General features: G+C 35.0%; 1 protein-coding gene across 4 annotated transcripts in view; it reads right to left on the reverse strand.

Annotated features, from left to right (window-relative positions):
* The window catches only part of LOC5576960 (sodium/potassium-transporting ATPase subunit beta-1-interacting protein), a 182039-nt gene that overhangs the window by 140461 nt on the left and 24855 nt on the right, over nt 1-16723 (reverse strand). The gene's annotated exons all lie outside the window — the stretch shown is intronic.

Consider the following 16723-nt stretch of genomic DNA (forward strand, 5'->3'; position numbering starts at 1 on the left):
TTTTTTTTTATTTTTTCAATATATTTTTTCTAAAACCTCAGGAAATTCCACGACAGTCCCCCATACAACACTTTTTTGTAAGTCTTACCGTTTTCGAGTTATACGGGTTAATATAAAAAAAAAGTAAAAAAAAACTTTGACCCTTTCCAAATGTTAGTCTAGATCGATTTTGAAAAAACTAAGTATGTAAAGTATCTTAGTTTCACATAGTCTTCACACCCAGAAAGTTTCATTGAATTCTGAAGGGGTGCTGCCAATCCCTTTGTCGAGTTGGCGTGAAATCCGTCAGCTACACAAAGTGGGTAGAAGCCTACTTGGTGAGGACAACAAACGAAACTATTGAGGTAAGTCACTTGCTTAAACGATGAACCGTTATCTTCAAATGTATCGTGCTAATTTGTAGTGCAATGCCTACAAATAAGACATCATTCAAACTTATGTTTGGACGTGAGATGAGAACTAGATTCGATTCTCTGCGGAATAATATTTTTGTACAACAGATGGTCAAAATATGGAAGTATAATGCGAAAAGGAACGAAGCATATTTCGTTGCGGGTGAGATAGCATATGCAAGAGACTATCGAGATCCAGACAGGCAGCGATGGATTAAGACAAAAATTACGAAACGAAAAGGAAAAAATCTGTACGAATGCTATGCAGCTGAAATTGGTACATTTATAAGAAGAACTCATCAACTGCTGCAATATGAATATGACGATTTCGAGGACGATAGAAGTAGCGTTTAAGAAACAATTGTTGGAAGTAATACTACCAATGTTCATCTACCAGACGACGAATATCTATCGGCAGATGATGAGGCTATCGAAGATCCCACTTCAGTTTAAAAGTAGAGAGGATACTATCGAGAAACGGAGACGAACCAGCCACTGGCTGAAAGTCTCCTTAATAAAGATAAAAAAAAAAAAAAAAAAAAAAAATACTATCGAGATGATGGGATATATGTTTCTAAAAGTAACCGAATGGTACGTGCTCCAGAGCGGTTCTAGCTTACGGAGGAGATGTACTGTCGCGTGATCCCCAGCGTTATTAACGTGGCATGCCAAGTATCGTTCGGGTAGTAACATCCTAGTAACATAAGTTGTTGATTATCAATAAATTTTATTCTGTATTTTCTCGTCATAAAAGAAAAACGTATTATTTAATTGGTCTAATACAGAACACAAGGTTTGGTAATAATTGTTATTATTTACTGTATCATAATCTGACGAATAATATTTGAAATACTGATAGCGCTCAAAAGTCATTACGACACATTTCAAACAAACTTATATTCTGTTTAAGTTACATAATTTTGAAGTCCAATTTGTAGTAGTGTTAGTTTGTAGTACTTTTGCTGCTGTTGCCATTAAACCCTAAAACAAGTTTATTTTCTACAACTGAAAATGTACAAGCAAATAAAAATCTTTAATCGCATCGATAAGAGTAATGAGTAATGGTACAAGATATTTTTTGCAATTTCTCATCGTAATAGGCTGTTTTTCGTCACGCCAATCTGTCATGAAGCGGCCTACTTTCCTGCACTGAAGTATGCAGTGCGGGAATGTAATGATTCATTACGCAACGCTTCCTCATTACGCAACTGTTTTGAGTTGCGTAATGAATTATTACACAACAGTTTTTAGAAATTGTAAAATGATGGTGAATACATTCCGAAATCATTTCTGATACCCTCAAGTAGTCTTCTACGAAATCGCAAAAAATGTTGTACGAAACTCGGCAAGCCTCGTAGGATAAATTTGCGACTCGTGCTGTAAAAATCATCATTCTGCAACTTGTTCCGTAAACTACTATTTTAATATGTTGAACAAAACTTCCTTATATTAGAGGAATTGTTATAAAGAAACATATTTCAATGAATATAATCAACAAACTACCTTAATCTGGAATGTATCTTCGTCATCATTATCTAAATTTAAACAGTGGTCAGATAAAGAAAAAATATTATTGTAATATTTGGAATGTTTTAAAAATCTTAGCGCTTTTGAATTCGTTTCCCTCACTGAAATATGCTTACATATTTTACAATGAAACCATGAAAAAATAAAATGGTTCTCTCCCTGAAGTACCGAGTGATTTAGGAAACTGAATGATAGGACAATTTCGATAACACTTGAACTGGATGTCCTTATTGTTATCCGGCTATTCGATCAAGAGCATATGAAATCAAATCGATAAATTTTTTGAGTGGAGATCTCCTGCAAAATTAAACGCATAGCTCACTGAATAAATAACTTGTTTCACTATAATAGCGTTAATATTTGCCTAAATGAGCATATTGTATCCAGCTTTTTACGCTAGCTATAAAACTGCTGGGGGTGATTCGATTTTGACTTTTCTTGCCTGCAGATATTATGGTTTAATCTTAGTAGGCAGTGATATTATATAACTGTCAAAAAGTTTCACTGTTTTCATTATCGGCTACCATTTCTTTTTCTGAATTTTGAAATTAGCTCCCATATAATAATCATTAATTTTCTGCTTGTTTCACCGTTTTAGGTACCATAGGATCACATATATTCGTTTGGGAAGAGTTGCGAGACCGAATCAATGCAATTTTAAACGAAACTTAAAGAAATTCAATTGAAAATATAATTTCATCGTTTAGTACATTTGTTGGCATGAATGTTCTGTGCTTTCGATCATGGCTTGAAAAACCTAGCCGCCCAAAAACATATTCCTTTCAATTTCTTTGCAAAAGAAGAGGTGGTACGAGATGTTCATTTATTTTTTCTCGCCAAGGTCTACGACGAACATCAAGCATTTTGTTTTAACCGTGCCCGTCTGCAGCCTGTCGGATCAAGAGCTTGTTCGAAAATAACGTCCAACATTTGTGGAACGAAAATTAAAGTATTGAGCGTAGATTATAGGTGTTAGTATGTTCTATCGGTATGACTCACTAAGGTTCAATCTTTCCATGACGTCCATCGTTTTTATGATTTCTAGACCTCCCCATCACTCCCATCTGTAATACATGCAACACATTCATAAACCTCCCTCCTTCACCAAAGGATGGACGTCATTTTCTAATGTTCTCTAAGCGCACCAACTAAACACAGTCGGTTATCGTCCCTTGGACTATTTTGTTCTTAAAATGTCATTTTTCACATATTTTTTCCAGTAGAAGCTCAAATTCAGCTATGGCGAAATTGTTTCCACATCTATTCCAACTCCACAAAATTGATAGTAGGAAGTGGCCAAGTATCTCTGCACCCTAATGAAATTTTTCTCAAGCATTATTCCAAACCAATTATTCTGCCTGCCAACCTAAAATAATCAGAACATTAGTATAAAATAAGAAAATACAGTATCGATACACATTTTCCAAAATCAAGACGTAAATTTCTGACATCACTTTGTCAACATCAAACATTTTCAACTTCGAGATGCTTACTTAGATCCAACCATAAAAAAATTATAGTGTTGCCAAGACATGGCACAAAGGGGTGATTCAAGTTTATAGCAAATCAGCGTAAAAAGCTGGATACTTTTGAAAAAGTACAGCTTCAACAGAAAATGTGAATAAAGCAAAAATGCTACTTCATCTATGGACGACCCCTAATGTCTTCACAGAGGTTGATTGTAATTAAGTTTTACATATTTCTAGAAAAGTGTAAGATAGAAAGGTAGTTATTTAGGTTTAATCAAAATTTCTTTGTTTACGGTAAGTTGTAGTAGCATTATTAAGCAAACATTTGTAACATATTATCAATAACAACTTTTCTAAATACACTATTTATGTACCTCTTCATTTGAGCTTAGTAAATCGACTCTGAATGTTTAATTATATAATTATACAGTATATATAAATAGACTGAAGGTTGTTATACAAATTTCAATGTCATCTTAGCACTGTTGGCTATCATTTTGAAAAGATATTGTTATACAGCTAGTAATAGTAAATTACACAAAAAATACATATGATTAATATCGTGCAACACTGGGTGAATTATTCAGTTTTTTTCTCCTACAGAACTACGGAGAGCAAAAAAGGCATATGTATCATGGAGCTGAATTGCATTCTCCTTGTTTGAAATTGTTTGCCTTTTATCGATAACCGCCCGACGTCTTCGACGACGGGACGGGAATTCGATATTGTAGTTAGCTACTGCAGCAAACAGTACCAGAATCGTCGTCAGTCTGCTTGACACGCAAGAAGGACCATAAATTGGTTTCGATTTTCTCTTACAAAGCATATTTTGCAAAGACGGTTGATTTGAGCTGAACTCGTCAATGGTTATATTTGGTGACAAGCAGATGCAAAAATATGCTGATTTATTGTTAAGTAGCATTCAGTACCAGACATATATTATTGAGTGGAAGGATGTGGCTCCAACCTTTGGTTTTATGTATTCTATTATTTACTGTTCAAACTATTGAGCGTGGTTCATCTATGTGAGCAAAAAAGTTGTCTCATATAATGAAATTTACATTCCAAAGATTTCAATTAATTATTTTTGTGTGATACCTAATATGGCAGATACTAGTCGAAAACTTTTAACTCCACAATAAACTTCGCATTATGTATTGTATAGTCACTTGACTACATTCTAGGAAATTTAGCACTAAAATTCAGCAATTAGCGCATCTTGTCATGTGCTTTTCGATTGAAAGTATTAATTCTTCAATTGTCTCTGAAATATCAAGGAAATCGTTAGTAGAGTATTCTACAGTTGCTAAATTATGCGTCGTATCTTCTTGCATCATACACTTATCCTATTTGGATCTTAACAGGAGTCCCAATGTCATCGCTTCATGTTAATTTGAGGTGCCTAAATGTGCACTTTCCATGCATACTACGACATGTGTGATGTCCAATCCGAAGAGAGATTAGCAATAACCAGACTCATAATTCACGGCCAAAGCCTCCCGGTTTGACAGAGACTGCAAATACCAAATATGCACCAAGACTAGGCATTTGGCCAACTAGTGAACACCGAGTACGAAACATAGGGGAAAACAATCCATAACCACACGGTGCCTATGGCGATAAAGTGTCGCAAACCGTATAACTGGCTTTTGCTCGAGCCCAATTGGATTATATTGATATACGGAAGCATGGCATCAATTTCGTCCGGTTGCTGTCGCCGGGTGTCGTCGGTTTCCGGGAAAGCTCTCAGCCTGCCTGTGACCATCAGCCCAACAATGTCAACTATCTACTTTCCGGTGCTCTCCTGTCTGGCTCTGTTCAACTGTGACAACTCACGCTATACCCGCAGAACGAATGGTGGTGAACTCATATTTGCACTATTTTTCCTCTGCTATGCTATTCGATCGCCCAATGAGTTAGAGCTTGAACGACAGATGGTGAATAGAGCATGGTACATACTGCAAATTGCTAGTGGGAGCTTCATTTCAGTCTTCTGTTGGAGTTGAGCCAGTTATAGGTACCAAGTAGTCCGACAAATATGGAAAAGTTTGTGCAGTAGCCAGAGAAAAGATCCTGCACCCTATGCAAGGATTAAATAAGTCGTGAATGGTTTTAGGGATTCGTTCAAAATATTTGCTATGCCAATTTGGTGCTTCACTTGTACGCATTTTCACGTGATAGATAAAAAGGCTGATTTTGCCGTGATAATCACAGAAAAAATGAGGCTTCGTCCGGTTAACTGCATGGTACAAAGGATTTCGAAATCTGTGTATTTTAATGAAGACTGTCGATCAATATTATCTTAACATTGTTATAAAAGAAGATTTTGAAAATTGATGATTGAATAGAGTAATAATCCTTTTTCACTATCTTCTAGTTTGTTCATCAAGTTATATAAAACATTATGAACAAAATGAAAAATATGCTCTATTGTCGATTCCAATTCAAAATTCGATCATATTAAAAATTGAATAATAGATTGAGTTGTGAATCCTTGCATTCGGGATTAATTTAAAATATTATTAATATCATCATTCTTATTTATCATACAATATTTTATTTGTTCTGAAATAAATCTGGGTCCCAGTTGAGGTCAAACTACGCATTATAGTTCAATCGTTGCAAATTTCCTAATAAGAAATGACAATAAATTCTCATAAAAGTTGGATCATTCGCCTTAGAAACAATTTCTAAATGAAACTGGCATACAGTTGAGGTCAATGAACGTATTATCGTTACAAATTTCGCAAGCAATGTATAAATGGCAAATAAGTTATCTTAAAGCAGATGTGGTGCAAAATTTGCCCTTGCCCTATCATGTCTTTCGCGATAAGCAAAACCCCAACGAACTCTCTTGCAATTACCATCTACCGAGTTGCAGGACTGCAGGCACGACGACGCGTGTCCAGCTGGCTGGCTGGCACAGTGAATGGGTAAGCTTCATGCCACCACTTAAGAGTCATTTCCGGCACAGGTTGCCAAACCAGTTTTCGATTGATCCGCGTCCAATCGTGTGTATGTGCCATGGAGCGAAAAGAGATCCCAAGAACATGATCCAGAGTGTATTTGCCGATAATTATTGAACTCTGAGAACAAGTTGGATGATTTTTTTTTGCACTACCTCTAGTTTCTTCTTTGGCGATGCCATGCCGAGTATCAGAACTTTCCATAATTGTTAGATAAAAGTTCGATTAGAAAACAAGTTCGTGCAAATCTGATTTTCCGCGAAAGCTGTATTTATCTAGATGCCATTTCCGCTACATCATTTCAAAAGTCAGTACCGTAAAACGAGGTAACTTTGTTGATATTTTGGAATAAACAAGGATTATTTTTGCTTTTTTTGTCTTATAGATCCTCATTTGTTGTTGAAATAAAAGGATTTGTTTTAATGATTTTATTTTTTGCCCGTTGGCATCACAGACTTTCCATGATTTCTAGTTTACAGACGTCCAATGATGATTTTAATCTGTTTCATTTTTATTAAGGTCAGTTTTGCATAGAAATATGCATAGCTTTTGAAAGTGTAAGCAATACTGTTGGATATGTCGATACTAAATAATCAGCTGGTGCTAAGCCTACATGCAAACTTTGAGTGTTTATTTTTTTTTATAGGCGGTTTGCACTTCTTGCAAAGCTAGAAACTTTCTCTACCCAGGCTATCGGGGATGCCAATGGGGTTTAGGCTCTGTGGTTCTCACTCAATGGTCTATTACTCAACGGTCTATTACGGATGCACGTCTCGAGTGTGGTACAGAGAAAAAAAATACAGAGGAAAACGACTCTACCACGCCACCTTTATTTGGCTTGGGCTACAAGTCCGGTGCCCCCCGGAACTACCTCATGGTATTACTTCGGGGGGCTGAGGGCTTATGGACAGGCCCGAATTTGGGGGGTGCCGAGGGGGCAAATGCCCCGGGCCCCCCGATCAAGGCGGCCCCCCGAAAAGTGAAAAAAAAAGAAACACAATTCAATTACCTGAAACGGGGTAACTTTGATAATGCGGGTAACTTTGATAGTGCGAGACCCACAATATTTTAAACGAAATAACGAAGTTTCTATTAATCAGTTAAGCAAAACGAATGCAAAAGTAAAAAGTATCATTATGACACTTCATGTCAAAGCTATTTACGTTGGAATCAAGTGTATTTGAGGATTTATATGAAAATATTAAAAATTTATAAGATGTTCGCATTTCTGCAACGCTTTTAAACAATCTGTCCTACGATCACTGTTTGATGAAGTCATAATGAGTTCATCACTTATCCTTAACAGCCTAGTTATAGTAGAACATGAATTCGCACGGAGAACAAAATATAGTGTTCGTAATATTTTTTCCGGTCAAGTTAACTATATTTTAAGGTTAATTTAGAGATACCGTAAAACGGGGTAACTTTGATAATGCGGGTAACTTTGATAGTGCGAGACACCCTACATACTAAACGAAATAACGAAGTTTCTGTCAATTAGTTAAGAAAAATGAATGCAAAAGTAAAGAGTATTAATATGACACTTCATGTCAAAGCTATTTTCGTTGGAATCAAGTGCATTTGAGGATTTTTATGCAAATATTAAAAATTTACAAGATTTTAGAATTTTTGCAACGCTTACAAACAATCTGTTCTACGACCACTATTTGATAAAAACATAATGAGTTCGTCACTAACCCATGATAGCCTAGTTATAGTAGAACATGAATTCGGTCTCAAATCTCTTAGCGAAAACCATTTTTACAAACTGGGACCATTTTTGTAATCTAAGTCAGAAATTTCCATATAGCGTTAAACGCCTAGAGGTATGCAACGCCCTATAAATGTTCCGTAATTCATTCAATCTTGTTCGATTTATACTCCATTATCAAAGTTACCCCAAAACAGAAAACCGACTTTCGATTATATGAAAAATTATATATCCATTCAGAATAAATCTTTTGGCAATCTATCAAGTGCAATCGATAGCTAAGATGTCAGTACTTGTTTTAAAAATATAAATTTTAATTCTTTGAAACAGCATGCATAAATATTGAAGTTTTCTTCGAAAAAACTATCAAAGTTACCCCGTTTTACGGTAACTATAAATATACTTGATTAGACAGTATATTGTTAAAAACAACTATACCGTATAGTTGTTAACTACCTTTTTTTTATTGAATTTACATATGTCAAACGTCAAAATTCAACTATATTTTAGTTGACTCAAAGTAAATTTAATTAGGTTTGTAATATTTTGCAATGTTTACTCCGCATTTTGTTCTGCTTTATCAACATATCTGAAAAGATTCGCTGCTGCTTTATCGATCTAAAAAAAAAACATTGCAAAAATCAAAATAAATGTCGGTAAACTTGATACGTGGTCTCTTGCGTGAGAGGTGGTTTTCTTATCACCTACCCTGTTCCTTGCAAGTTAAAAGTAAGTAGATTTGTGAGCATGACTTGAAGTATAGAGATGTGAATGTTTTGGGATAGTGGCAATTATCCAAAATATAATTGATATAGGTATAAGTGGATAGCTGAATCAATTAAGTGTGTGCATTTGATTTGACGTTAATTTAGTGTTGGCGTAAGTTAGTTTTACTTCGAAACAACTATTTGTGAGTAGGTAAAAGTAATTAACGAGATAGTAATCGCAACATAAAGAAATTCTTCTGCGTGCGGTCTCAAATCTTTGATCGAAAACCGTTTTTACAAACTGGGACCATTTTTGTAATCTAAGTCGGAAATTTCCATATAGCGTTAAACGCCCAGAGGTATGCAACGATCTATAAATGTTTCGTAACTCATTCAATTTTGTTCGATTATCAAAGTTGCCCCAAAAACAGAAAACCGACTTTCGATTATATGAAAAATAATATATTCATTCAGAATAAATCTTTTGGAAATCTATTAAGTGCAATCGATTGCTAGGATGCCAGTACTTGATTTAAAAATATAAATTGTAATTCTTTGAAACAGGATGCATAAATATTGAAGTTTTCTTCGAAAAAACTATCAAAGTCACTCCGTTTTACGGTAATTATTTTTTACATTATTATTATTATTATTATTATTATCTTTATTATCGAGACTTTCAGCCGTTGGCTGGTTCGTCTCCGCCTTTACATTATTGATTTTGAATTAAAAGTACAATTTGGATACGAATTATAACAGAGATACTATGACATTAGATTATGTTATTTATAGTTAGTAGTAAATTCAATACGATTTTTTCCAGGATATTTCAGTGCCAATAAAAATCCTTATATTTGCCAATGAAAACCATCAAGGATATATCAAAAACTTCCCGGGTTTATATACGGATTTCTGGAGAGATATGGTCAAAACCTGGGAGGGAGGCACAGACACTACACACGAAATATTGAACAAAACTTTTCCAAATTGCAAGATAACTCCCGCTCACCAACGACAATCAAGGCAGGCTTGGGAAAAATCGCTAGTTTTCTACGATTTTTCTGGACAAATTTGGAAAAAGGGCCATAGTTTGATGTGCATTTAATTTTAATTTTGATTGGAAAAGAGTAAAAAGATGCGTGTTTCAATACTTTATATTCGATCATATTAGAAGGCGCTATCGTGGCATTGCTTTTGGGTGTGCAGGAATTAATTTTCAATCGATTGTTGTCAACTTTGTTGAAATGCAAAAATATGTTTTGATCAATTACGCGCTTTTTCCATGTTTGTCCATTTTTTAAGATCTGGGCTCACAGTGACAGTTCGTGACAGCAGAATCTCGGCTCACTATGACGTACATAAATTTTGTATCGGTTTCTCCCTCCCAGGTCAAAACTACAGTGCTTATAATTCAGCAAAATTATGACCCAAATCTACAAAATTGAAATACAATTATCTCTAAATTACTAGCTCAAGTAGAAATATTGTCAAGGTAATTTTGCTACGGTCTTTGCATCATCTGCAAGTTGTCAAAGCGTGTATAGTTTTTTCAAACTATTGTCAATATGGAAATTGCAAAATAAAAGTTATAAATCAAAGGAACAATACATGAGCACAAGAAGTTGTTAGTTGACCGAGAGTGAAGCTCATGTGCTTTTCTGAAACCAATTTCTCCTTGTTTATAACGACTAGTTGAAAATCTAATTGAAACCACGCTATATAATCGTTTGTTCATTTCTTAGAAAAACACTAATTGAACATTAACACTACACTTCGCTCAAGTCGAGCACAAAAAAAGTTAAAAGGTGAAGTAAAGTGTGAAATTTCAGTCTGTTTTTTCTTAAATATAATCTAATGATCTCTCCATTAGTATAAAAAAAGTATAGTGTTCCATTATAGTTGCGAAAATCAAATTGAGTATTTAAAAAATAATATTAATCCAGTTGCGAAAGTATAACTTTTTCCAACAATAGAGGTAGGAAATCAGATTGCTACACAATAAAACAAAATAATTAATCGATTTGTTTATTGCTCCAATAACAATTGTGGTTCAAGTTCATTAATTGGAAGTATCTGCATAAAAACTGACATAAATATTAGTGTAATCTTTGCTGTTGTTATCAACACTTGAGGAATCAAATGGCCTTGATTTGAACTGGAACATTTTAAATTTTGGATTTGGTTGAAAACGATTCAGTCCAAGCTCAATCTTCATATATATTATGTACGACTTTTCAAATATTTTATACAGATGATTTATTTCAAGCAATATTAACGAAATGATGTAGATAGATGTAGATGCTGGGCGTTTCTTGCTTATTTCATTCCAAGGGCCCCCGTTAAGAGATCTGACCCGGGCCCCCCGAAGCCCAAAAATGGGCGACCTCTGGCGATTTTTCTTCCCAAAAGTAAGTTTTCCCATAGTAAATTCCATACAAACTTTGAACGGCTGGCGCTAAAATATAGTTTCTCCGATCGAGCTGAAATTTTACACTGTTGTTATGGGACCTAAGTGCAATCCAAAAAGTGGACTGGAGCAAAAATCTAAATTTTTCATATTACCGTGTCCCAGGCTGGTGGTTATATATCAGTGAATCCCAGTTCAATTCTCAATTGTTAATATTTACTAATCTATATAATTTCTACGTTACAAGGCAAACAGTGAAATAGGAAAATTATTCTGGATCTTCATAATTTTCCTAAAGTTTTGGCGTTCTTAGAGTCGTCGAATAGTTACTACAAAAAATGTTGAAAATATTTTGTCACATTTAATACATCAGTACTACATCTATAAACATGAAAGTTTCACAAAATTTCAGAACATTTATGATAATATATTGTCCAAACTTCAGAAAAGTATGTAGCGTTCAAATCAAATATAAAAAAAAAACATGTCTGTGAGCTATTCCAAAATATTGGCCTCAAAGAGGCGAGAGTCAAAAAAGCTTTGGGAAACACTGGATTAGAGTTTATGCATTAAAATGCAAAATTGATAGAAAAAATCACCTACAAAAATGTTTTAAGTTAATGCAAACAGGAAAAAAACATTATCTATTTTTTTTCGCTGTAATCAACAATTTTTGGCTGATTTTCGTCGAGCTGAATTTTTTATCAATTTTTTGCTGAAATTTAAGTTTGATTTGCTGAAATTTTCAGCAAATTCTGCAGGCCACCAGCCACGTTTTCATAAATTCAGCAAATCGTGAAGTTAATAACAAATAAAAATCAACGAAGATTCTACCCAGCAAGTGTCAATACCGGGTACCCCCGTTGGTTTGACCACATTTTTTTTTTTTTTGGGAAGGTTAAGCCACTGCTCATTGGATTGAACTTTGGACGCAGTGGCTCAACCTTCCCAACAAAAAAAAAAGGTGGTCAAACCAACGGGGGTACCCGGTATTGACACTTGCTGGGTAGAATCTTCGTTGATTTTTATTTGTTATTAACTTCACGATTTGCTGAATTTAAGAAAACGTGGCTGGTGGCCTGCAGAATTTGCTGACCACATTTCATCTGAACACTTTTTAATTTGTACCCCGCTAATTTGCACACCGTTCAGATTAAAAATGGTTCAAACGTCATTTAGCTCATGGAACGGAGTGAAGTGAAATGGAACGTAGTGGAACGGACCGCAGAATCAAAACAAAACAGTGAAAGAGGTGACCAGAAACACGTTTCTAGGGTGACTAGATGTTCAAATTATAAATGAAACCCGATGGTTTGCATAAGGTTCACCGTTCAAATTAGCGGGGGTGCACGGTATAGGCGAGGGCAGATTGGGTGGTCCCTGGTCCAAAATACTAAAATACCATAAAAAAAACATAAAAACTTCAAATGTTATCGATTCCAAAGAAATTTTCTTTTGTATTCGTATTGCTTAACTGATTAACAGAAATTGTGTAATTTCATTAAGTAAATTGGGTATCGAAGTATCGAAGTTCCCCCGCGTTATCAAAGATAACCCGCTTCACGGTACCTGGTCGGTAGCAGACGTTTCCTTTCGAGTCCGGAGAAAGCACGATCTTTGACTGCTTCTTCACGTTTTAGTTTCCGACGGTAGGGCTATTAAAATGTGCGATTTTGGTGTAGCATTTTCGCGTTTCCTTCAAGCACGAACCCCCCAACAAAGTCAAAGTTGATCCAAAGTGAGAGCCACTTAATGCTCACTGTAGCGTAACAGCAATACTCCTATTTTTGTTGTCTGCCTTCAGACGCTGGATGGTGCAAGTTTCGAAAGTGCTTTGACTTCTTTTTCCGGTCGTCTAGCACTAAGAGAGGCAACCAGTGCGCTAGTGGAACGAGACGAGACAAGGTGAGACCCATTCTGTTCGTTTTCATTATTGGAGTCATCATCGCTGGGGAAGCATCAACCGGTTCAGTGCCATTCCATTTTCACGATGTTGTTTTTTTTCCATACTTGTGTTTTAGTTGCTGATAGTTGTCGCCTGGAATCCACTCTGGCAATATTCCTCAACTGAACTACTTGTTTCAACAATCACAACCTGTTCTTCTGTTAAATGATGCTAGAGCAAACCTTTCGTACTACACAGCAAAAATTTTGTGTTTGTACACAGCAAAAATAAGATTGTTTTCAAATTTATGGACGTCCACATTTCAGTTTTTCTATCCAAAGTCGATCTTTTGGAAACATTTCGTAAAACATCGTGTTGTACATGAATGTCTAGGACATTTAATTTTAATTTATTAGCATGTCTATTTATTCATTAACTTATTTATTAGTCTATCTATTTATATATTTAATTATTTGTTTATATATTTATCTGTTTGTTAATTCATCTATACATTTATTTATTTTTTGACTTTAAAGCCGATAATTTTTGGACTAAAATAAATCAATCCTTCAAGGGCTATTTACGTTCATATGGGTTTCTTCCAGTTTCTTCTGTTGAAAATCAAGAAAAATAATTTAATTTAAATAATATAAAACTGGTTGTAAGAAAAAAAAAACAAATGTATGTCCAAAACATTTTTTCAAGTGCATCTGAGATAAAACCACAATACAATAACCCGCAATCTGCCAGCGAGTAATCTCAAGTAGAAACAGTCAGATTCAGAGTAGGATTGCTTCGTATCTACCTCCAGTACATTCCCGCACAGAACGAGTCTAGGTTGTACAACAATCATTTCAACAGTCGTTATCCACCGCACAAGAGGAAAATGCAGCGTGACAAGATCAAACGAAACGGGAGTCAAAGTTTCAACTATGACGCCGCTCGATTGAGGAGGAAAGTGTTACAAACAGCATTCGCAGTTGTTGCTACTTGGAGGAGAAAGCACCGATCCGTAATGTTGGTAATGTTGACTTTTCCATATTCATCGAAGCATGAAGTGATTTCGTAGTGAGCAAAGAAGTTCCTCAACGAAATATTAATCAACGAGAAAACAATTGATCAATGACATAGTTATGTAGTTGAATATCTAGTAATTACTTTTGAGAATATTGTTTTGGGCATCCAAACTATGTTTCCAAAGCTGACCAAGACATCAGCTAGAATAATACAAATTATAACACTCCTGCTGATATGTATATCGTACAATAATGTTGGTATGATTACAAAGTTATATCTTTTTTTTGTATTTGGAGACTTAAATGTCAAACATCACAGGAACAATTCTTGAAGCAATTCCAACGGCAGAATTTTATTTGACATGTGGTCTTCAAGATATTTCTATATACAGCCATTCCATGAAAACCCGATCTAGTGGGTCACCGAATTCCGTGAAAATTTGCTATTTTGTTCCTTAGGGGCCGTTCAAATATTACGTAACGCAACAGGGGGAGGGAGGGGGTCTTACATTGTAAATAAATTAAATATTACGTAACGCAAAATTTGCCAATTTTATACCCCCTCCCACCCCCACGTAACAGCTTTTGTATGGAAAATTTTAATTTTTTGTATGGACCGTAACACAATGTAAGACCCCCTCCCTCCCCCTGTTGCGTTACGTAATATTTGAACGGCCTCTAACGTGTCGGTGTTTTTTTTTTAATTTTACGTTTACTGTCAAATTTTCAGCGATGTAATTTTTGAGATATTTTTTTTTTTTTGAAAATAAAAAACCAGTCATTTTTTATCGGCACACACTGTAGGTCTCAGCGCATTTGATTCGTAGCAGGATAATGAGTACGTTTCATTATCCTGCTACGATATTTTTATGGAAGGATCTCTAAAAAGATATTAAAAAAACCTGTTCTGAATTGAGGTATTAAGATGAAAATATAAAATTACACCCTGGCTCTCTGCCTTCTTGGAAATGAAAACTTTGAAAAAGCTTATAGCGGCGTTCAAAGAGGGAAATTATCAATAAATAGCGAAGCAACTCAAAAACTTGTTATGTACTTGAAAAGCGTAAATAATTTAAATTTAGTTTTCACTGCCCCAATTGAAAATCATATTACTCAAGAATTTAAAGAGATCGTTTTCCACGGTGACTTGTTTGGAAAAAGTGAGATGAGCTAAAAGAAAATAAGAATAAGGTTTCGATCTACTTCGTTGCAATCGCTGTTATTTGTCGATTCTATTCTAACTTACCTACGATATTGATTCATTTTCCAAGTGTAACTGCTATGGCAAATGAAATATAATATGTGATTAACAAGATGTTAATAAAAGTTTATTTAATTGTGTCAAATGCAACACTATCATTGCCTTACACAGAACACCTAGATATAAGAGATGAATGTAATGTTTGAAATAATACTAATAAAGGAATTAAAAAAATAGGTTAAGTCTAAAAGAGGTCATTCACGAAGACCATCCACCAAAATTCAAGTTCACAATTTCTGATCATGATGGCGCCAAAAAGCACTCAGGGAAAAAGTTAAATGCCACGCACGATCCACCATGCATACAAATTGGCAAGGATATTTCCAACAGGCCCTTGGATGGGGTAACCATTTTGCTCAATCAACTGAATGCACGCCACATTGATTATTATCGATCACAATTTCTGCCAGCTGACGACGAGCAGCGGCGGCAAACGAGAACTCAGCCAGAACATTGTTTTCTGCTGATGGGTGTGCCATTATACGAGGCAGGTGGCGTGACGTACACTCGACCACAGGATAAAGCCAATATTCGATATAAATCTCTGCGGGACATTCGGCTATTTAGTTCACTTGATGATGATGTGCCGGTCTCGAGCCGAGCATTTCACCAATGGTTTCTTGCAAATGACAGCATATCAGGATAAAAATAATTAATATCACGGTCAACGATTCACAGCTAAAAAAAATGTTATGTCATTACGCTGTCAAATGCTAATTTTAATGATAAAAAAGCTAGAAGTTGAAAGTGGTTGTAAAACTTTTTTCGTCTAAGTTTCAAATATATTTTGCTAATAATAAAATTACAGCAGTTTCTAATTTAAAATTAGTTGAAAAGTCTCAATAAACATTCACAGAATTAGAGAAATTGGGTGAATAATGAATAAATTTATCATTATTTTGAAAGTATATAAAATTTTCAACTTTTTTTAATTTCTTGATTAGTATCATTTCAAACATTAGGGGTTATCAGGGTGAAACCGACACCCCTTGATTTTTCATGTTTTGAGCAAATTTTCATGCAGTTTCCACCACACTCTAACATTACTTGTGAAATTTTCTGTTTCGAATGACATTACAACTGACGCTACCAATACCAGTTGCAATATTTCGCTGTCATTCTTTAACTATTTCGCATGAGGAATTTTTAAAATGTCATTATTTGTTCTACGTCTACATCATCATTTACTATTATTTCGTTGATACAACTTGATGGAGAATTTAGTTTTCGGTTTTTCGACAGCTTAAAACGCTGTTTAAAAAATCGGCACCTTTCTTTGCTTCATAATCTAACTTATGGGAATCTTTCTTGTCTGAAGACTTTCTCCGTAGTTTATGTAGGCTTTTGTTTTAATTCCAGTAAAATTAACGGATTGTCGAACT

This window comes from Aedes aegypti, chromosome 2, assembly GCF_002204515.2.
Source record: "Aedes aegypti strain LVP_AGWG chromosome 2, AaegL5.0 Primary Assembly, whole genome shotgun sequence".
NCBI classification, from domain to species: Eukaryota; Metazoa; Arthropoda; class Insecta; order Diptera; family Culicidae; genus Aedes; species Aedes aegypti.